Raw genomic sequence first — 22,402 nt, forward strand, 5'->3', positions numbered from 1 at the left:
TGTGAACAAAGGAGTCCAGCGGTGGGCTACACCACCGTCTGGGACGCCTGCATCCCGTCCATGTACTGGTCCCGGTCTCAGCTACTGCACTTCCTGTCCAGCTCGCCGCCAGTGCTCCTGGGAAGCAGCTAATGATGGCTCAAGTGCTTGAGTTCCTGCCGCCCAGGGGGAAGACCAGGATCCAGTTCCCGGCTCCTGGCTTCGGCCTAGCCCAGTGCCTGCTGTTAACAACCATTTGGGGAGTGAACCAGTGGATGGAAGACTGGTCTGTCTCTCTCTCTCTCTCTCTCTCTCTCGCTTTCTCTTTCCCTTTCAAATCAGTAAATCTTTTAAAAAATGGAATTAAACATGTTTATTTTGGTGCAAACATTTCTTTGAAACCTGTTTATATTTTTTATAATGCACATTTTCCTTGAGCTTTCTGGATATTACTTCTGTGTTTGGATTTCCAATGTTCTTGCGCCAGAATAAACTGACCTCTGAATCCCATTACCCACGAGCTTTGAAGTTCCCTCATATGCTATGTGTGGGAGGTGGTTGTGACTTTCCAGTCATTATCTTATATATATATATATGTGTGTGTGTGTGTGTGTGTGTATGTGTGTGTATATATATATATGTGTGTGTGTGTGTGTGTGTATGTGTGTATGTGTATATATATATATGTGTGTGTGTGTGTGTGTATATATATAAATGACCCAACATGCCATGTAGGGGATCACCATCAAGCTGCACTCACCAAGACTGTGGTATTGCCAAGAGAATGAACAAAGAAACCAGTAGGACACAGTGGCCCGGAAACAGCCCCACACGGATATGTCCAAGTGCCCTGACGGAGGAGAAAGACCGTGCAATGGGGAAGGGTGGACTTTCCACAGATGGTTCTGGGACAGCGGGACACCCACAAGCAAAAAAAAAAAGAAGAAGAAGAAGAAGTGTCTAGAACTCAGATTTTTCACTACTCACTAAAATGGACTCAAAGTGTAAGGTTAAAAAAAAAAAAACTATAAAAAATTCCTAAAAGGTAACACAGGAGAAAATCTGGAAGACTAATTTTGATGCTGCCTCCTACAGTGCAATACTCACTCAAACCTGGGAAGCCACAGAGTTCCAGTAGGCGACTGGATACAGGAGCTGTGGCTCATCCAAGCAATGGGACGTCATCCAGCGCTGGAAAGTTCTGTGGCAGGCCGTGAGAAGATGGGGAGGGGCCTGGAACCTCCAAGTGCAGGAAGTCAGTCTGAAAAGGCCGCGTGGCGTGTGGTTCCAGCTATATGACATTCTGGAAAAGACACAGCTATGGAGACAGTAAAAGTGAGCTCCAAGGGCTAGAAGGGAAGGAGGGAGAAGAGGGAGAGATGTTTAGGCTGTGAAACTGTTCTGTACGACACCACTGTGTGGATGCAAGTCCCTGCCCACTGGACATAGACGTCCAAGAGTGAACTCAGGGTGGGTGACAGTGGTGTCCGAGGGGAGGCCCTGTGGTTGTAACCCTGGTGCCACATGGTGGGCCACTGAAGCGGGGAGCCTGGGGAGGTGCAGGAGCGGCAGGGAATGCCCCCACGTTGCGCTCTCTGCAGGTAGCCTAAAACTGCTCTAAAGTACAGGCCTGGGGGTTTTCACACAGTGGCTGAGATGTTGGTTGGGACTCCCACATCCATATTGGATGCCTGGGTTTGAGTCCTAGTTCCACTTCTTCTTCTTTTTTTTTTTTTTTTTAAGATTTATTTATCTGAAAGGCAAGGCAGAGTTACAGAGGCAGAGAAAGAGAGAGAGGTCTTCCTCCACTGGTTCACTCTCTAAATGGCTTCCCATATGAGCGTGGGATCAAGTCCCGGCTGCTCCACTTCTAATCCAGCTCCCTGCTAAAGTGCCTGGGAAAGCAGCAGAAAACAGGCCAAGTGCTTGGGCCCCTGCACCCACGTGGGAAACCCGGATGAAGCTCCTGCCTTCGGATTGGCCCAGCTCCAGCTGTTGTAGCCATTTGGGGAGTGAACTGGCAGATGGAAGACCTCTCTCTCTCTCTGTCTCTCCCTCTCTCCTGCTCCCTTGCTCTCTCTGTAACTCTGCCTTTCACATAAATAAATCTTTTAAAAGACATGTTACTGGGGCCAGCACTATGGCATAGGGGGTAAAGCCGCTGCCTGCAGTGCTGGCATCCTATATGGGCACTGGTTCAAGTCCCGGCTGCTCCACTTTTGATCCAGCTCTCTGCTATGGCCTGGGAAAGCAGTAGAGGATGGTCCAAGTGCTTGGGCTCCTGCACCCATATGGGAGACCTGGAAGAAGCTCCTGGCTCCTGGCTCCAGATCAGCACAGCTCTGGCTGTTGCAGCCATCTGGGGAGTGAACCAGCGGATAGAAGATCTCTCTCTCTCTGCCTCTGCCTCTTTGTAACTCTGCCTTTGAAATAAATAAAGAGATCGTTAAGATACACACACACACACACACACACAAAACACCAACAAATTAACAAGAAATCTCAGCAACAGAAGGAAAAAAAGAAAATGAAAAAGTTTAGAACTGAAGAATATGAACTCTGAAAGAGAAAGTTGACCGGATGACTTACATAGCAGAGCAACAATGACTGAAGGAAGGAGCGAACTTGAAGATGGTTGATGGATGGTTTATGTCTGCAAAAAGTGCACACGTGCTTCCCCACTGTAGGGACCTATTAGGTGTAATCAGATCATCTAACACATGTGTAATTCGAGTCCTAGAAGGAGAGCAAAGAGAATATCAGGTAGAAAAAAATGTGGAGGGGCCGGTGCTGTGACACAGCAGGTTAATGCCCTGGCCTGAAGCGCTGGCTTCCCATAAGGACACTGGTTTGAGACCCGGCTGCTCCACTTCTGATCCAGCTCTCTGCTATGGCCTGGGAAGGCAGTGGAAGATGGCCCAGGTCCTTGAGCCCCTGCACCCACATGGAAGACCTGGAAAAGCTCCTGACTCCTGGCTTCAGCTCCGGCTGTTGCCGCCAATTGGGGAGTGAACCAACGGATGGAAGACCTCTCTCTCTCTCTCTCTCTCGCTCGCTCTCTCTCTCCCTCTCCTCTCTCTGTGTAACTCGGACTTTCAAATAAATAAATAAATCTTAAAAAAAAAAAAAGAAAGAAAACAGGCTGGCACCGCAGCTCACTGGGCTGATCCACTGCCTGCGGCACCAGTACCCCAGGTTCTGGTCCCAGTGGGGGCACCAGATTCTGTCCCGGTTGTTCCTCTTCCAGTCCAGCCCTCTGCTGTGGCCCGGGAAGGCAGTGGAGGATGGCCCAAGTGCTTGGGCCCTGCACCTGCATGGGAGACCGGGAGGAAGCACCTGGATTGGCACAGCAGCCGGCCATAGCAGCCATTTGGGGGGTGAACCAACGGAAGGAAGACCTTTCTCTCTGTCTCTCTCACTGTCTAACTCTGCCTGTCAAAAAAAAAAAAAAAGAAAAGAAAACAATGTCGAGGCATAATGGCTGAGAGTTTCCCAGATGTAACTAAAAGGCACAAATGTACAGAATCAAGATGCTCAATGAACAGCTAAAAGGACGAAGCCAGAGAGGGCCGCACAGGCGCAGTGCGGACAGCCAGCGCTGAAGACAAGTGAGTCTGGGCAGCAGCAGAGCGCCGTGCTACACACGGGCAGCAGCATCCGAATTCACTTCTGATTGAACATCAGAGACTCAGGAGGCCACAGACTGAAGTAGGCAGCTTGCAAGTGATGGAAGAAAAGCGTAACAACCAGATTCTGTATCAAGTGGGGATCTCGTTCCAGCAGATTAAAGACATTTCCAGATGAAGGGAAGCCGGGAGGGTTTGCTGCCAGCAGGCCTGCGCCGGAGGAACTGTTAAAGGCAACAATTTGCACTGAAAGGAGATGGTGCTTTTCAGAAACTCATGTCCTCAGAGAGCAGGGGAGAGACGAGAAATGATGGATGGCTAGTACTACACAACTTTGACTTTGTTGTTCTCTGTCAAAAATTTTATACATAACTGTTTAAAGCAAGCATTACATCATTGTCACGTGGGTCTGTATGGGCAAACGGATCCACCTGGGTTCAAGAGTCCTGCTCTGGGCTGGTGCTGGGGCGCAGTGGGGCGCAGCCATGTGGGGAGCGAACCAGCTGAGGGAAGAGCTCGCTCTCTCTCTCTCTCTCTCTCTGCCTCTGCCTCTCTGTAACTCTGCCTTTCAAATAAATAATTTTTTAAAGGGTCCCACCTTTTACGTGAAGTAGTAATATACTAACCACAAATGGGCTGTAAAACTTAAGGATATACTGTAGTCCCTAGGACAACCAGTAAAACACTAGTGTGGAAAAGTGTAGCTTTTAAAATAAGCCAACCGGCAAAGTTACCATTCTTAAAACATGTAATTTTTAAAGGCATGAAAGGAAGAAAACAGAACAAGTAGAAAAACAATAGAACAATCCATCCAAACACAACCGTAGCAATCATTTGATTAAACATTTCAACTGAAAATCAATGATTGTCAGAATAGATAAAAAACATGACTCAACTGAGCCAAGGCACAGATAGGTTGAACAAAAAATACCACACAAGCACACACGTGAAGGCTGGAGAGGCTGAAGCAGACTGTACATGGGACAGTCGAGAGGGAAGGACTTTGCGGAATTATAAAATGGTCGCCAGGACAGATGTCCACACACACGTCCGGCACGTGAGGCACACACAGGAGGTTCAGACGTGGGCCGAGAGAGCAGCAGTTCCGCCGCTGTCACCTTGGGAAGTTCATGTTCCTCTCTGCAACTGAAACGACTCAAAACTGAACAAAGATCTGCACGATGGCTGACACACGGAGTCGCGTTCTTTACATGATGTGACGGGGCTTCGGGAAGTTTATGCAGAAGTAGAATCAAAAAATGAGTTAACAAAAAATCTTTCTGAAACCCATGGATATTTTTCTCACGATCCACGTTTTCCATGAACTTTCCGGTACCCACTCGTATATTCTCCGATGCAGACCATGTGCTGTGCCACAAAGAAATCTCAGAAACTGAGCAGAAAGCTTCAAATCATTACACCCGCTCTCTTACCACACTGGAGTTAGAGTGGAAGTCAAAATCAACAAAATACCTAGGAAGAAAAGGCCTTAAAATTTTGGGAATTAAGGCACCCAAGAATCAAGGAATAAAGTTCCAGAGAAACTACAAAATATATGGATTGAATGAAAAGTAAAAATATATCAGCACGTTTTCTCTTTTTAAAGATTTATTTATTTATTTGAAAGGCAGATAGAGGAGAGAGAGACAGAATCTTCTATCTGCTGGTTCACTCCCCAAATGGCTGCAACAGCCAGGGCTGTGCCAGGCTAAAGCCAGGAGCCAGGAAATTCTTGGTGCAGGGCCCCAAGGAGCCAAGCCATCCTCTGCTGCCTTCTCAGGCACATTAGCAGGGAGCTGGATCGGAAGTGGAGCAGCCGGGACTCGAACCTGTGCCCATATGGGATGCAGGCACTGCAGGCAGAGGCTCAGCCTTCTACGCCAGCCCCAATATATCATGTGAAAGATACAGCGGATGTCTGCTTAGAGGGAGATTTAAAACTGCATGTCTAGGTTAGACAAGAAAACAGGCAGTCATTACAGGCAATGATCTAAGGTTCCAGCTTAAGAAGTTAACAAAGAAGAGCAAGTTTCTCCAACCCCAAGTAAGCAGTACGAAGGAAACAGAAAGTGCACGAGCGATAGAACCGATGAAATCAAACGCACGGAGCAGCTGTGCCGTGAGCTCTGTAAATGCTGGCCCGAGCTTCCGCGTGTCTGTTTACTCGTCTGTCTAAGGGTGGTTGATTCAGGTGCTGTACAAACTGCTCTGGATGAGTGACAGTCGAACCAGGAGAGCGATTAGTAACAGAATTTTTAAAATAAACAACGGGGCCAGCGCCGTGGCTCACCAGGCTAATCCTCCGCCTGCCGTGCCAGCACCCCGGGTTCTAGTCCCGGTTGGGGTGCCGGTTCTGTCCCGGTTGCCCCTCTTCCGGTCCAGCTCTTTGCTGTGGCCTGGGAGTACAATGGAGGATGGCCCAAGTGCTTGGGCCCTGCCTGCACCCACATGGGAGACCAGGAGGAAGCAACTGGCTCCTGCCTTCAGATCAGCGCAGTGCACTGGCTGTGGCGGCCATTTGGGGGGTGAACCAACAAAAGGAAGACCTTTCTCTCTCTCTCTCTCTCTCTCTCTCTCTCTCTCACTGTCTAACTCTGCCTGTCAAAAATAAATAAGTAAATAAACAAACAACGGGGCCAATGCAGGTTAAAGCCCCAGTCTGCAGTGCCAGCATCCCATATAGGTGCCAGTTCAAGTCCTGGCTGCTCCACTTCTGATCCAGCTCTCTGCTGTGGCCTGGGAAGGCAGTGAAAGATGTGTCAAGTGCTTGGGCCCCTGCATCCCTGTGGGAGACCCAGAAGAAGCTCCTGGTTCCTGGCTTTGAATCGGTGCAGCTCTGGCCATTGCAGCCATTTGGGGAGTGAACCAGTGGATGGAAGACCTCTCTTGCTCTCTCTGGCTCTGCCTCTCTCTGTAACTCTGTCTTTCAAATAAACAAAATCTTTAAAAAAATAAAAATAAAATAAAATAAAAAACATACTGGCCATTGCTCTGTAAAGACGCTCCAAGAAGGAGGCTCCAAGTGTGTATTTTCGCAACCGGTAACTGATTAACTTGCAGCCTGCTTTACCACTCAGAGGAAGAAATCCCAGGGTCATGTGAGACTCACGGGAACAGTGTTCTGTAGGGAGCACGAATGAACGCGTCCCAGACCACGCCTGGTTTCCGCTGGGCTCGCTCCCGCTGCCCTGAGAAGCCCGTTTCCCTCGTCCTGAGTCGGCTTCCCCATACAAATTGTTTGCATGGTTTTAGGGTTAAATCAGCAGAGCCAAACTGTTCTCTGCTTCAGAGTGAGTGCTGGTGTGACGGCAACCAAGCAGCGTCCTGGCATCCTCGATTCGCTGCTGCACGCGCCTTCTCAGAGCTCCTTGGACTCTTAAAATGACCTTCTACGAAATGGTTTAACATCCAGGAGGAAGCAAACAGTTTAAAATAAGTTACTCCTTCTAAGTAGTGCTGGAAGCGGTGCCGCATCAGCTGTTCCCCACGCCACTTCTGGAGCGGTCGGGCTGGTGGCCGCCGTGATGCCGGGCAGGGCCGGGCACGGAACCACAGACTGCCACAGCGTCACGTCTGGGAGCGAGCACACTGGGACACCTGTAACTTGATGATTTTCCACACTTCTAGAACAGTCTGCGTTCACTTAGATTTTTGGTAAAAATACCAGAGATGTGATGCTCGTAACTTGAATTTAATCCCAAGAAATGAAGTACAGTGGAGGGACATTCTACAGAAAACCCAGCGAGTCCCTGCAGAAGCGTCAAGGTCACACAGCACAGAGCAGAACCTGAGGAGCCTCCCGGATTGAAGGCGGTGGCTGTGTGGCCCCGGATTGGAAAAGGGCACCAGGGAGACAGCTGGTGACAGGTGCATCAGCAACACGGATTCGTTCATAATACCGGGTCAGTGCCGAGTTCCGGTCTGATCACTGCACGGTGGCTACTGATGAAGTTAACATTAGGAGAAACTGGGCAAAGATAGCAATTCTTTATACGATTTTTGAAACTTCTGTCAATTATTTTAAAATTGTAAGTTGTGTTTTAATTTTTTTAAAAAGATATTTATTTGAAAGAGCTATAGAAAGAGAGACAGAGACAGATATGTTCCATCCACTGGTTCACTCCTCAAATGGCCGCAACAGCCAGGGCTGGGCCAGGCCAAAGCCGGGAGGGAGGAGCTACTTCTGGGTCTCCCACGTAGGTGCAATCCGTTAGGCCATCTGCTGCTGCTTTTCTCGGGCCACTCATTAGTAGGGAGCTGGATTGGATTAGAGCGGCTGGGACTTGAACTGACATCCATATGGGATGCTGGCATCATAGGCTGCTAAGCCACAACACCAGCCCCCAGATTTTTTAAAGGTGATACAGAACAGAAAACTTTCAAATCAGTGTATGTTGAGGGGGAATCAAAAACTAAACCGGGGCTGGTGCTGTGGCATAGCAGGTAAAGCTGCCGCCTGCAGTGCGACGTCTCATATGGGTGCTGGTTCTAATCCCAGCTGCTCCACTTCCAATCCAGCTCTCTGCTGTGGCCTGGGAAAGCAGTAGAAGATGGCCCAAGTCCTTGGGCCCCTGCACCCGCGTGGGAAACCTGGAAGAAGCTCCTGGATCCTGGCTTTGGATCGGCGCAGCTCCGGCCGTTGCGGCCAATTGGGGAGTGAACCAGTGGATGGAAGACACCCCCACCCCGCCTCTCCCTCTCTAACTCTGCCTTTCAAATAAATAAATAAATCTTTAAAATAAACAACAACAACAACAAAAAAAAACACTAAACCTACAGGGGCCAGCATTGTGGCACCGCCAATGAAGTCACCACCTGGGACCCCAGCATCCCACATGAGCGCTGGTTCCAGTCCCAGCTGCTCCACTTCCAATCCAGCTCCTTGCTAGTGTGCCTGGGAAAGCAGCAGAGGATGGCCCAAGTGCTTGGGCTCCTGTACCCACAAGGGAGACCCGGACGAAATTCCAGACTCCTGGCTTTGGCCTACCCAGCCCCAGCCACTGTGGCCATTTGGGAAGTGAACCAACAGATGGGAGATCCCTCTCCCTTGTTCTCACTCTGTCGCTCTGTGAATGAATAAAAACTAAACCAACAGAGTAACTATGAGGGGAAGTGTTAATGAGGCACACACAAGAGTGAGTAAATGGAAAATGCAAACTAAGGGTAAAATATCTTTACATCAACACAGTAATATCAGTGAGCTAATGTTTTTGGATAAAACGGATCCTCATATTAGACAGTCCCCACAAAATAACTGTGTATTTTCAAATACGCCATTTCTTAGTCCTAACGTATAAGAACTCAAAGACTGAAAGCAAAAGAACCCCAGCCCCCAAAGCCAGGACAGCAGAAGCAGTCACGTGGAGGACACGGCAGTGCCGTTACGTCACACAGCCACGTGGGTGTCAGGAGCCGGCACCGTGGTGCAGCCGAGGAAGCTGCCGCCTGCGAAGCCAGCGTCCCCTGTGAGCACAGACTCAAGGCCCAGCTGCTCTGCTTCCCGTCCGGCTCCCTCTCACGCACCTGGGAAAGCAGCGGCAGGCGGCCCAAGTACGGGGCCCCACCCTCTCATGCACCTGGGAAAGCAGCGGCAGGCGGCCCAAGTACGGGGCCCCACCCTCTCACGCACCTGGGAAAGCAGCGGCAGGCGGCCCAAGTACGGGGCCCCACCGCCCATGGGGGAGACCTGGTTTTGGTTTTGGTCTGGCCCAGCCCTGGCTATTGAAGCCATTTGGGAAGTGAAGCAGAGGATGGAAGATCTCTCTCCCTCTCCCCCCATCTCTCTGGCATCCTTTCAAATAAATAATTTTTAAAAATGTATTTCAATATAAAGGCTACAATATAATAATAAAGTAATTTTCTGTGAAGACGAAATGTTTCTAAACTTAGAAAAACTTAGTATAACCTGAAGAGAGAATCACTTCTCAGCCTTTTGGCTAAGATGAAGTGTAATAACCTGATGATAGATAACTTAAACACTGCTGGGACTTCCAATTTACAGCCATATTAGTAGATTCTCAACCCACTCTTCTCAGTATTGATGGATGAAGCAGGCAAAATGATTACCAAATTTAAAAAAGCACAGTTAGCAAGTTGAGTCTGGCAGAATTTACTGCAACTTTTTATTAAACAGCCACACATGAACCACAAAACAAGTCTCAAAAAATAACAAAGAATCATCATCAGGTTCTCAGACCACACTCAGATTATATGAGAAATCAGTCACAAAAGATAACATGAAATCCTGCACACATTTGGAAATTTTAGAATATACTTCTGAGTAACACATGGGTCAAAAAAGAAACCAGCACAACAAGTAGAAAAGTTGAGAGTTGAATAATAAAGAAAATGTTCACATCAAAATGTGGGTGTCTTTGAAGAAACGCCCCAAGAGGTGGGGGCTGGCGTGTGTTGCAGTGGGTTAAGCTGCCACTTGCAATATCCGCATGTCATGTCGGAGCACAAGTTGGAGTTCAAGTGCCAGCTGCTCCACTCCCGCTGCAGCTCCCTACCAACGCGCCTGGGAAACAGCAGATGAAGGTCCAAGTGCTTGGGCCCCTGCCACCACATAGGAGACCCGGATGGAGATCCAGGGTCCTGGCTTTGGCCTGGACCAGCCGCGGTCTTTGCAACCATTTGGGAAGTGAACCAGTGAATGAACGAGCTCTGTCTCTCTTGCTCTATCTCTGCTTTTCAGAATAAACAGATCCTTAGAAAGATGTACTTCAAGAGGGACGCGTGGCTCTCAGTTCTTATGTTAAAGAGGAAGAGAGCGGAACTGGTCACCAACTCAAAAAAAAAAAAAAAAATGAGCCCAAAGAAAGTAGGAAGGAAATAATTAACAACAACAACAAACCAGAAATGATTAAAAAAAAATAGACACAATAGGAATGACCAGATCTCCAGCCCAAATGGAAGCTGGCGGTTTGAGAAACTCTCAAAGGGAAACAAGGAACAAAAACCTTGGAAAGAGCAAAAAAAGACAGGGAGCCCGGGCGGGAGCCTGAAGATCAGTGCGCAGTGCAGGGAGGCAACAGGGCAGCCTCCCTGGCCCCGCCTCGCAGAGAGCTCTCTCTCGTGTCCCCAACCCGACAGGAAGCCAGCGACTCAGAGCACCACAAGCCCTCCCCCTGCCCTGTCAGTCCCGCCAGCAGGCTCTTCACAGAGCTTCAAACAGACCGACCCTCCTCAAGAAGAGAAAAAAAAAAAAAAAAAACAGCTAGTGAGGGGCGGGGGAGAGGAGAGAGAGAGAGATCCTTTTGAGAATGAGCAAACTTAACATACAGGATTCTTTAAGGTTTATCATCCTATGACAGTACCAAGTCACAACATGACATCCATCGTAGATAGGCTGATGGTGACATTATCTGCAGTGACATTCTGAATGACAAACGGGCTTTGAAAATGGAGCGCAGCCCCTGGAGAATGCTGTGTGTTTAAGCAGAGGGCTGCTGCCTGCCCCGACCTGGCGTTCCCAGCTGGGTTCACTGGCCACCCTGACTCTCAGATGCAGACGCCAGCAGCAGGAGCCGAGGGAAGAAGCCCAGGGTGACCTGCATCAGCTTTGCCTGTCAAGCTCGTCTGTCAGGAGAGGGGAGCACAGAACTGGGTCTCGAGCTCGCCCGTGCACAGGGGTCACCCCCTGGACTTGAGGTCAAGTCGTGGTTGAAGGGGAGAGCGACGCAGCAGGCCAGGAGTCCGAGCCTGCGCAGCACCGCTCTCTCCGACCGCCCGCTAGCCTGAGGACTTCCTTCCAGCAATTTCCCTGTTGAAAGTTGATGCGTTTCAGCGTTCATCCTCACTCCGCCTTTTTAGATCTATACCACCCACATTTTGGGGGGAAAGATTGAGTTATTTGAAAGAGTTACAGAGAAAGGAGAGACAGAGGGAGAGAGAGATCTTCCATCTGCTGGTTCACCCCCCAAAATGGTCCCAAGGGCCAGGGCTGGGCCAGGCTGAAGCCAGGAGCCAAGAGCTTTACCAGGTCTCTCACATGGGTGGCGGGGACCCAAACCCTCGGGCCATCTGCTGCTGCTTTTCCCAGGCCATCAGCAGGAAGCTGGATCGGAAGTGGAGCAGCCGGGACATCAACTGGTACCCGTATGGGATGCTGCTGTCACACGTGGAGGGTTCATCTGCCACACCACAGCACCGGTCCCTACCATCCACACTGTACACATCAGGAAACTGAAATACATGGCGGCCCAGCATTGTGGCATAGTGGGTAAAGCTACTGCCTGCAGTGCCAGCATCCTATATGGGCACCAGTTCAAGTCCTGGCTGCTGCACTTCTGATCCAGTTCTCTGCTATGGCCTGGGAAAGCAGTAAAAGATGTCCCAAGTACTTGGGCCCCTGCACCCATGTGGAGGACCTGGAGGGAGCTCCTGGCTCCTGGCTTCAGATCGGTGCTCTGGCCATTGCAGCCATCTGGGAAGTGAACCAGTGGATGGAAGACCTCCCCCCCCCCCTCTGCTTCTGCCTCTCTGTAACTCTGCCTTTCAAATAAATAAAATCTTGAAAGAAAGAAAGAAAGAAAGAAAGAAAGAAAGAAAGAAAGAAAGAAAGACATGGCGCTCAGGCAGCTTGTCCAAGGAAGGAAGGAAGGAAGAAAGAGAAAAAGAAAGAAAGAGAGAGAGAGAGAAAGAAAGAGAGAGAGAGAGAGACATGGCGCTCAGGCAGCTTGTCCAAGAAAGAAAGAGAGAGAGAGAGAGAGAGAGAGAGAGAGAGAGAGAGAGAAAGAAAGAAAGAAAGAAAGAAAGAAAGAAAGAAAGAAAGAAAGAAAGAGAAAGAGACATGGCGCTCAGGCAGCTTGTGAAAGAAAGAAAGAAAGAAAGAAAGAAAGAAAGAAAGAAAGAAAGAAAGAAAGAAAGAAAGAAAGAAAGAAAGAAAGAAAGAAAGAAAGAAAGAAAGAAAGAAAGAAAGAAAGAAAGAAAGAGAAAGAAAGAAAGAAAGAAAGAAAAGAAAGAGAAAGAAAGAAAGAAAGAAAGAAAGAAAGAAAGAAAGAAAGAGAGAGAGAGAGAAAGAAACAGCCATGGCGCTCAGGCAGCTTGTCCAAGGCCACGTAACTGAGGAGGGACACGGCTGGGATTGAGCAGTCTTCTGGCTGTGCCTGTTCACTTGACCACCATCTGCACCGCCTTGAGCTGCCCCAGCCAGGCAGTTGTAAAACCCTGCCCACGTGGCCAAGCCACAGCACAAAGCACCCACCTGCGTCTAATGGACCCCCGTCCGAACCGAAGCGTTCCCCACCTAGACAAGGATTCCCAGGCTCAGGCAGCCACGGCGTCGAGTCGCCCCCCTGTGTTCTCAAGGTGTGCTGGGGAGCAGTGGAGAGGCTGAGACCTGTGGCCCCAGGTGCCCGTGCCAAGAACAGTACAGGCTCCGAGGACCAGAAAACTCTGCTCTTGGCCTTTCTGATTGCTCGCGTTTGGCCAGCCTGCTATCACACAAGGGCGTGGAAGCAACTGAACCAGAGAAAGCCAGCGGGCCAGAGTGTCGGATGAGTTAGTGTGTCCCTCAGCTCTTTCTGCTTGGCCTGGAAGAAGCTGGACGCACCACCTGAGACAAGGAGCCAGCCTGTGCTACGTGTGAACCAGGGCCCTGAGGACGCTCGCATGGTCCAGGAGGAGGCTGGGGTAGGCCCCTGTAGGTGGAGGACACGAGACAGCCCTGAGGGGGCTGAGCCGGGGGGCTGCAGGGCAAAGGTGGGAAGGGAAGGGCCGCATCACTGCCGACGTTTGCAAACCGCGTTCAAATTTAGAACTCAGCACATCAGTGTCCTGGAGGGGTTTTCTGGGGGGCGTCCTACAAACTTCCCACCCGATGCCGCTTATAGACTCCCTAGCGCTAGTGGGAGACATGCTTGCATTTAATGAGGCACCAAATGTGAGCTCTGTTTGTTATTACATAACAGGCTGACTTTTTCAGCTGCGCGAATAACAAAGTAGAGATAGCATCACTTGCTAATATCTCGCCGACAGCTCTCGCCCCACGTGTCTGTACAGGTGAACCTATATTTACTCCTTGTCCCAGATCACGACGGCACCGTTCAGAGGCGTCGCTTGTCCCAGAATTCTCACATGCAAGATCTTGGATCCCCTGTGCAGTGGAGCAGAGGGAGTATTTTTCTATCAAGGAGAAAAGTAAGGCGAGGAGAAATTCAGCGCCTTCACTGTGGCCCTAACTAGTTTGTGCAAGGTAGGAAAGGAAACCCAAGGCCCATGAGGCTTAGTGCCCAGCGGGGCCTCTGGCGCTACGGAGGACGCCATCAGCAGGAAACCTCAGGACTGGACAAAGCTGCTTCCGCCCTCCCCACCCTGCATGGCCAGCTTCTTGCTCCGCAGCACTGGGCAAATGCCCCTGGCCTACAGACTACCAAGTCAGGGCCATCCCCTAGGGAGGGGTGGGAACTTCCGGCCCGTGACATCATTTGGTCTGGCCCTGCCAAGGCAAGCACAGTTGGGACTCGAAATTCAATAAATCTACAGCAGGCTCATTTTTTAAGTGGATCATTTTGTATGGCCCCGGGGAACGATGTTATCAATATGCAAATGGGCCTTGGCAGGAAATCGGGTTCCCCAGCCCTGCTCTAGCAAGAGGGAGGGGCTTATTTAGAGACCTGTTTGAAACCCATATCAGAACTTAGACACCCAAATGAATTCTGCCCTCAAGGCAATTTATTTCAATATCACATACTAGTTGGTAAGCCAACTCTACACGGACACACTGGGGATAGCCAGGGGAAGCTGAATCTGGTCTGATCTGGGTGATATTAGAGGTTCATTTGGGTAGATATTGGGCCCACAGGAGAAAATAACCCTGTAGGCCTGAAACACCGTGGTTTGGGGCTCCGCGGGCCCACCAGTGTGCGGTGTTAAGTCTGCGTATAGACGCACACTCCTGGGCAGACGACACTCGGCTGCCTGAACGTCAGAATCTTGTGTTTGGGGTTTTTGATTTTTTTTTTTAATTGTCGGAATCCATCTGTGAACCACAAAGAGCATGAGTCACACTACTTTAGAGTTTTGCCTCTTTGGATTCCAAAACAAAATACAAAGGAAGCTGGCGGGAGCCGGCTGCAGGTGCCAGGGCTGGTTCCGAGCAACTCAGGGGCACTGGGAGGGCTTCCCTCCTTGTTTGACGGGAGCCTCACACCGCGGCTCTGAAAGACGTCTGGACTCCTGCTTGGATTCTGTCCATGCCAGGGGCTGCAGCTGTTTGACTTAAATCAGTTCTGGCTTAGGCCAAGGCTGCAACCCAACCGACTCCAAGCAGGCTGTGGCTGTCGACCTCAGAGAGCGCTGGTGACTCTCTCCCAGCCACCCCAGTTTTCCCGAGAAGGGGGCACCTCTCTGAAGAGGAGCAGGGTCTCGGTCAGGTCTCGAGAGACAGGCTAACCTCACTGAGCATGCTTGGCCGTGAGCAGGATGGCAAGAGGGTGATGCCGGGAGGAAGCTGGAGGAGGAGTTCTGCCAAGGAGCACCAACAAAGCCTGCACCCATTGGGAAATCACCTGAACACAGCCTCTCTCAGGCCAATGACCAGAAGCATGAGGGAGCAACTGCCCTTCTCCCTCATCCATCTCTGGGATTGTTTTTTTTTAAGATTCATTATCTATTTGAAAGTCAGAGTTACAAAGAGAGAGAGAGAGAGAGAGAGCGCTTCCATCTGCTCAAGTGGCCATAATGGCCAGGGCTTGCCCAGGCTGAAGCTGGGAGCCAGGAGCTCCATCCAGGTCTCCCATGTGGGTGGCAGGGGCGCAGGCACTTGGGCCTTCTGCTGCTGCTTTCCCAAGCGCATCAGCAGGGCGCTGGCTTGGAAGCAGAGCAGCCGGGACTTGAACCAGCGCTCATATGGGATGCCAGTGTTGCAAGTGACAGCTTAACCTGCTGGGAGCCGTAACGCAGGCTTCAGGATTTTTTTTTAAGCAGGAAGAAATACTGCTAATAGAAGATACTGGTCTTCCTTTTTCCCCTTTTGCTGAAGGTTTCAAAGCAGTGTGTGCCCATTGCAGCTCAGTCCCGGGAGCAGGTGGGGAGCCTCCTGAGCCTGTAGACAGCACGGAGTCGCTCCCCGCTGTGTAGATTCCGGGCTAGAAATGACCAGTAGAAGCCGGGTGGCCGACGCTTGTATGCAGTGCTCTCTGCAGTTAAATCCTCAGGGCCGGAAGGGCCAGCCCCAGGTACACATCAACCTCAGTGGACTTGTGGACTTCCAGTCCCCCGCATGGAGGCCTGGCCTCAGCTTCCCTCTGCTCTGTGCACCCAAGAGCCCGCATGTCCTGACGGGGGGAGGTAGGGAGGGGTGCCCTCTGGCACCCAAAGGCAGTGAGTCTGCAGCTACTCTTAGGAGCCCCAGTGTCTCCCAGCCCACCGACAGCTCCTGTGAGAGGGCGGTCTTCGCAGCGGCCACGCTGAGAACTTTCAGACAGCAGGAAGCTCCCATGGCCACTGCACGGAGGCCAGACCAGAGCAACACCGGCTCCACTTCATTTCAGGAAACCTCAGTGCTGTTTCGTTGGTAAGAAAATCCCATCGATGGTTTCATTCAGAAGAAAATGGCGTTTCCTTATAAAAAAAAAAAAAAGAGAGAGAGAGAGAGAGAGAGAGAATACCTTTGATAGCTCGCCTCGCAGATGAAACTCGAATAACTGTGGATATTGGAAACACATCTTGATCATCATTTAGAGTACACACACTAGCAATGCAGCACCGAGAAAGCCGTTAGGCACGGACTCTTCTAAAGCGAGCTGAGGGTTTGCGATGCTCTCTGAACACATGCCATCGAGCGAGGACTGAAATAGCAAGTCCAGAACTGGGACCGCCTGTTTCTGGTTTGAAACAGAATTTGCTTTTGCCTCCGGACGGCTATGCCTTGGATGACCTGGGCATAAGGGTCTCTGCCTCTCTCCTGCACCTGCGAGGCCCTTGGCTGAAAAGACGCTGTACAGAACAGGTCATTTGATTCCTGCATGCTTAGCTGCGCGCTCCATCGCACAAGCCAGGCGTTAAGAGACTGAGTAGAAGCCTGGCCTTGGAAGCCAAGGGCTGGGCTGCCCTCCCTGTCTCTGTGTGGAGCAGAGTGGGTCGTGGCTGAGCCTCCTCTCAGCTCTAGAACCAACCTGCGGTGAGTCATGCTAAGATTCTGGACACCCCTTAGTCATTCTGGGAAAAGCACCCAGTGCCCCCACAACCATTATCTCTCTCTCCATCAGGTGGCAGGTCCCTTCCCACAGTCACCCACAATCCAGCAGGTCTGCTGTTACTTTCACCCTTCTGGTGGGGGTGAGTGAGCAGAGGTACCTGGCGGGCGCTCCCCGCGCTGCCCCTCCCAGAGCCTCCACGGCTTCTCCCAGGGCTGCAGCAGGAATGTCACAAGGTGACAGCTTGCCCTGGCGCCCTGGGTGTCAGATGAGCTCCTGGTGGCGGCGGCTGCAGCAACACTCAACAGCCTGCAAATGGCCCAATGATTGCGTTGGTTAAGATTTCATTCAGATCTGAATAAAAATCTGTGTTTTGGCAGTCTATCTTGGCTTTTTACCATTTGTGCCATTTTTTTTTTTTTTTGACAGGCAGAGTGGACAGTGAGAGAGAGAGACAGAGAGAAAGGTCTTCCTTTGCCGTTGGTTCACCCTCCAATGGCCGCCGCGGCCGGCGCGCTGCGGCCGGCGCACCGCGCTGATCCGATGGCAGGAGCCAGGAGCCAGGTGCTTTTCCTGGTCTCCCATGGGGTGCAGGGCCCAAGCACCTGGGCCATCCTCCACTGCACTCCCTGGCCACAGCAGAGGGCTGGCCTGGAAGAGGGGCAACCGGGACAGAATCCGGCGCCCCGACCGGGACTAGAACCCGGTGTGCCGGCGCCGCAAGGCGGAGGATTAGCCTAGTGAGCCGCGGCGCCGGCCCATTTGTGCCATTTTTTGTGTAAAATATTAACACTGGGTAAGAGGTCCATGGACCTTATATTATCTTTGCGACTCTTCTGTAAGTCTGGACTCTTCAGGATAAATAGCTGGGAAAATTTGAAGGCCATGTTTTAAACCCATTAGAAGTTCAGGTGGGGTTGGCATTATGGCATAGCAGTGGGTAAAGCCTCTGCCTTCGACCATGTGGGAGCTGGTTCAAGCCCCAGCTGTTCCACTTCTGACCCAGCTCCCTGCTAATGTACCTGGGAAAGCAGCAGAAGACAGCCCAAGTGTTTGGGCCCCTGCTCCTGATGCCTGGCTTCAGACTGGCTGTTGCAGCCATCTGGGGAGTGAACCAACAGATGGAAGATCTTGCTCTCTGTCGTGCCCTCTCTCTGTAATTCTTTCAAATAAATAAATTAAAAAAGGTAGTTCAAGCACTGCTATGCGACTCTTCGCTTTGCCACCTAGAGTGTTAAGACAGCGTGGGTCTGATGCCTTCGGCAGCCATGGCCAAACAACCCACACGGAATGTGTGCTCGAGCTGTGTCCAGCGGCTCTGGAGACTTTGCTAAACAGGACGGGCCCTTATTCAAGCCCACTGCTGTCGACTCTGCAACCAAGCCAACCAGAGCCCTCACTCACCTTCTTGACCCTGGCTTGAAGCTGTCCAGCTGGGGCTGGGGTCCAGGCGCCTCCCCAGGGACCTGCTCTGTGACAGGCCTCCTTACACACAGCCTGTGCCCGGTCTCACTCGAGCGACAGCTCCGAGACCTCTGAGGAGGGGGACCCAGCTGTGTTGCTGTCTTCATCCGCTGCTGCCGCAGCTGTTTCTCAGCCTGCTCGCCGAGGAGGTGCACCCACTCAGAAACTGCAGCCTGCTCCAGCCGGCCTCTCACTGCTGGGCACGGGGAGTGCTCATTCTGCTTCTCCCCACCGTCCCTGACCGCAGGCACTCCCTGCGACTCAGAGAACCGTGTGTCCCTCGGTGAGCTCGGTGTCTTCAAGAAGGAGCAAAGGCAACGGAGAGCAACCGACCCCTTCCCCTCTCTGCAAGGGCTTCCCAGGTCTCCACCAACCCGAAGGCATCACTTTGAGTGTCAAAGCCAAGGTCTTCGACCTCGTGGTCATTTCTCTCGTGTCTTCATTTTTTTGCCATCAATGCCAGCATCCTTCTAAGTCTTCTCACTTCCATCTGGAAATGTATTTAATTCTTCTACTGCCTTTGTTCCTCTCACCCCCTCACCACCATCCTGCCTACCATTTACTTATTTATTTTATTTGAAAGGCAGAATGACGAGAGGGAGAGCCAGGGAAAGATAGATCTTCTGTCGGCTGGTTTGCTCCCCAAATGGCTGCAGTGGCTGGGGCTGGTCCAAGCCCAAGCAGAGAGCCAGGAACTCCACTAGGCTTCCCACGTCGGTAGCAAGGGCCCAAGTAGGTGGCCATCATCTGTTGTCTTCCCAGGCACATTAACAAGGAGATGGGTCGGAAGTGGAGCAGCTGCGACTCAAACAGGCACTTGGATCTGGGACGCAGGTGTCTCCAGCGATGGCGTAAGCCTCTGTGCCCAATGCTAGCCCCCCGCTTGCCTTTTCTACACAGGGTTTCTTGGGTTCAACGCATGCACCACCGTGTCTTTATCCTGACCCGAGAGGAACTGCATTCTCAAGAAAGCTACCACCATGCACAGTGTGGTGCCCTGACACAATCAAGGCTGGCTGTGTCTCTCAGAGCAGCCCAGCTGGGGACCCTCGTCAGGCGGCCCTGCTGGGGAGCCTCTCCCAGGTGGTGACTCCTCCCCCAGAGGCTGTGCAAGGTCTGCTCTTCAGAGTGCGTTGCATTTGGTCCTCGGCTGGAGATCAGGGAGTTGAGAGGCTTGCTCAGGATGGTGTCTCTGGGCCAGACTGGGACACAGTGCCCTCCTCCCCTCCCCTCCGCCGTCAGCTGGGGCTCTGCCCCACATGCCCCCTCACCCTCCCCGTGCACCAAAGGCTGGCGGATGCACTTGCACCACATGCCCTGGAGACAGAAGCAAGCACACTTGCTGAATGCGTACCATGCATGCCATGCACTGCATGTGCTCTGGGCCCGACCGGCTTGGGCAGTTTGTAAAAACACAAACTCTCAGCCGGTGCCGCGGCTCACTAGGCTAATCCTCCACCTGCGGCGCCGGCACCCCGGGTTCTAGTCCCGGTTGGGGCACCGGTTCTGTCCCGGTTTCTCCTCTTCCAGGCCAGCTCTCTGCTGTGGCCCAGGAGGGCAGTGGAGGATGGCCCAAGTGCTTGGGCCCTGCACCTGCATGGGAGACCAGGAGGAAGCACCTGGCTTCTGGCTTCGGATCTGCGCAGAGCGCTGGCCATGGCCGGCCATGACGGCTTTGATTTTTTTAATTCATTCTCATTGTTTTCCTTTTTTTTAAAGATGTATTTATTTATTGAAAAGGCAGTTACACAGAAAAAGTAAGACACAGAGAGAGAGACAGAAAGAAACAGAGACAGAGAGAGAAAGACAGAGAGAGCAAAAGATTTTCCATCTGCTGGTTCATTCCCAAACCAACGGAAGGAAGACCTTTCTCTCTGTCTCTCTGTCTCACTAACTCTGCCTGTCAAAAAACAAACAAACAAAACCAGAAACTCTCTTCTCTCTCCTGGGCAAAATGCCAAGCTCCATGCCTTTGCCTGAAAGGACCCTGGGCAGGCAGATTGCCACTGGTTATGGTCACCTCCTCTACCCCGCTTCCTGCTGAGTGTCCTTGAACAGCCACCAAAGAGGACCTAAAAGCCGTGGGTCTCCTCAACACCAAGTCGCCTCCCCTCTTTTGGAGTCCTCTGACCCTCAACCCTGCTGTGGGAGCCACGCATTTTCCATGTGTTCCTCTGGGCTTGTCTACCCCACTCCCTGCCTTGGTAAGCCAGCCCTGCTCCTGTGCACTCTGGCCCTGGACAAGTGTGCAATGGGAAGTCCTCGCAGGACACAGGAGAAATAGAATGAGGGAGGGTGGCAGGAGTGGCCATGCCCTTGATGATCGAAGACCCCCCTCAGAGTGCCTCTGTGTACAGGGGTCTCCTGGGGGCCCCCTTTCGCATCTGCGGGTGGTAGGGGTTCTGCTGTCTCGAGCCCGCCTGCACCCTCTGTGTTTCCAGATACCCTTCCCCACCTCTGTAAGCAGCCCCTTTATCAAACCGTTGCTGAGTTCTCCGAGTTCACGGACAGCATCTGGTTCCTGCGGGGGTACTGTCTGGTCCTCCCTGGGTCCTGTAGTCCCTGAGCTGGACGCTCGGGTCTCTAACCATCCTGTGCCTGCACTTCCTGCTTTGCACCCACGGATGGCCAAGTATGCGCTCAGTCTCCAACTTGTGTCTTCTCACACAATCTTGTCTTCTCATAGGTCCTCAAGCATGTTCCCCGCCAACCTCCACGCTCAGCTTTGGAGTGCAGGGCTGCAGCTCCAGCTACTGAGGGAGTCACCCTGCCCTCTTCTCAGCTGCATTTATTTCCAAAGGGACCGTTCACACCAGCATGCTTCCATCTTCTGCAACTGGCCGCGGAACTCCCTGCAGGCCGAATGCCACTGTCTGCACGTAAGGCAAGGATCCTCAGCGGGCTCACCAAAGCCAGGTCACACCGACATTTCCAGATCTACCGTAGGAGCCCTTCTGATGTTTGATCACACCGTCAATAATCCTTCACACAAGAAGTGTTGTTGAATATTGGAAAAAAATGGAGAAAAAAGATATGCCAAAAAGTAAAAAAAGCCATAGGCCTACTGCTTAGAGGTGACCACTGCTAATCTCTGCTGCACAGTTTTCCAGACACATCTCTTTTTTTAAGAACCAAAATGAAATTTAAAACGTTTTTATTTATTTGAAGGGTGAAAAGAGACAGAGAAAGAGAACTTGCATCCGCCGGCTCACTCCCCAGATGCCTGCGGTGGCCAGGACTCGGCCAGGCTGAGCCAGGAGCACAGGACTCAGTGTAGGTCTCCCACATGGCAGAGGCACTCAAGTGCTTCCGCCATCCCCTGCTGCCTCCAGAGTGTGCAACAGAAGGAAGCAGCTGGAGTGAGCAGCAGCGTGGGGACTTGAACCCAGGCACGTGGCTATGGGATGCAGCATCCCAAGGATGAAGCTTCACTAAACACCTGCTCCTTCCAGACACTTCTCTGCATACGTATTCAATGCACTATGTTAACTAGTTACATATAGCATGTGATAACCTCCTGTACAACATGACTGTTGTCCCTTATCTAAAACAGAAAATGCTTAGGTCCATGCTAGTGGCTACTTTGGATTCCAACAGATGGACTTGTCTACATTTGGTCGTTGTCAATTTTTCCTTATTGAAGAACAACACTGTTACTAGTAAACTTCTTAATGCTTTGGTTTTTTATTCATTCTCATTGTTTTCCTTTTTTAAAATATGTATTTATTTATTGGAAAGGCAGTTACACAGAAAGAGTAAGACATAGAGAGAGAGAGAGAGAGAGAGAGAGAGAAACAGAAAGAAACAGAGACACAGAGAGAAAGACAGAGACAGAGCAAAAGATTTTCCATCTGCTGGTTCATTCCCAAAATGGCTGCAACGGCCAGGGCTGGGCCAGGCTGAAGCCAGAAGCCTGGAACTCCATCTGTGACTCCCATGTGAGTGGCGGGGGGCCAAGCACTTGCGCCATTCTTTGCTGCTTTCCCAGGGTCATTAGCAGGGAGCTGGATTGGAAGTGGAGCAGCTAGGACTTGATCTGGTGTTCATACGGGATGCCAGTGATGCTGGCTTAACCCACAGTGCCACAACCCTCCCAGCCACTCTCATTGTTTTCTTAGAATAAATTGTTAGAAGGGGCCAGCGCTGTGGCGCAATGGGTTAAAGCCCTGGCCTGAGGCGCTGGCATCCCAT

The 22,402-nt window shown here is 51.4% G+C and overlaps 1 protein-coding gene across 5 annotated transcripts in view; it reads left to right on the plus strand.

The window, feature by feature from the left end:
• The window catches only part of EXOC2 (exocyst complex component 2), a 248,073-nt gene extending 226,175 nt beyond the window's left edge, over positions 1 to 21,898 (plus strand). For all 5 annotated transcript variants that reach the window (XR_016234397.1, XR_016234398.1, XM_089333481.1 and 2 more), the window contains one exon: positions 20,898 to 21,898. The gene's annotated coding sequence lies outside the window, so the exon portion shown is untranslated. The remainder of the gene's footprint in view (positions 1 to 20,897) is intronic.
• Positions 21,899 to 22,402: the final 504 nt, after the last annotated feature.

The sequence above is a fragment of the Oryctolagus cuniculus genome, chromosome 5 (assembly GCF_051225735.1).
Source record: "Oryctolagus cuniculus isolate XC-2025 breed Fujian yellow rabbit chromosome 5, ASM5122573v1, whole genome shotgun sequence".
In the NCBI taxonomy this organism is placed as follows: domain Eukaryota; kingdom Metazoa; phylum Chordata; class Mammalia; order Lagomorpha; family Leporidae; genus Oryctolagus; species Oryctolagus cuniculus.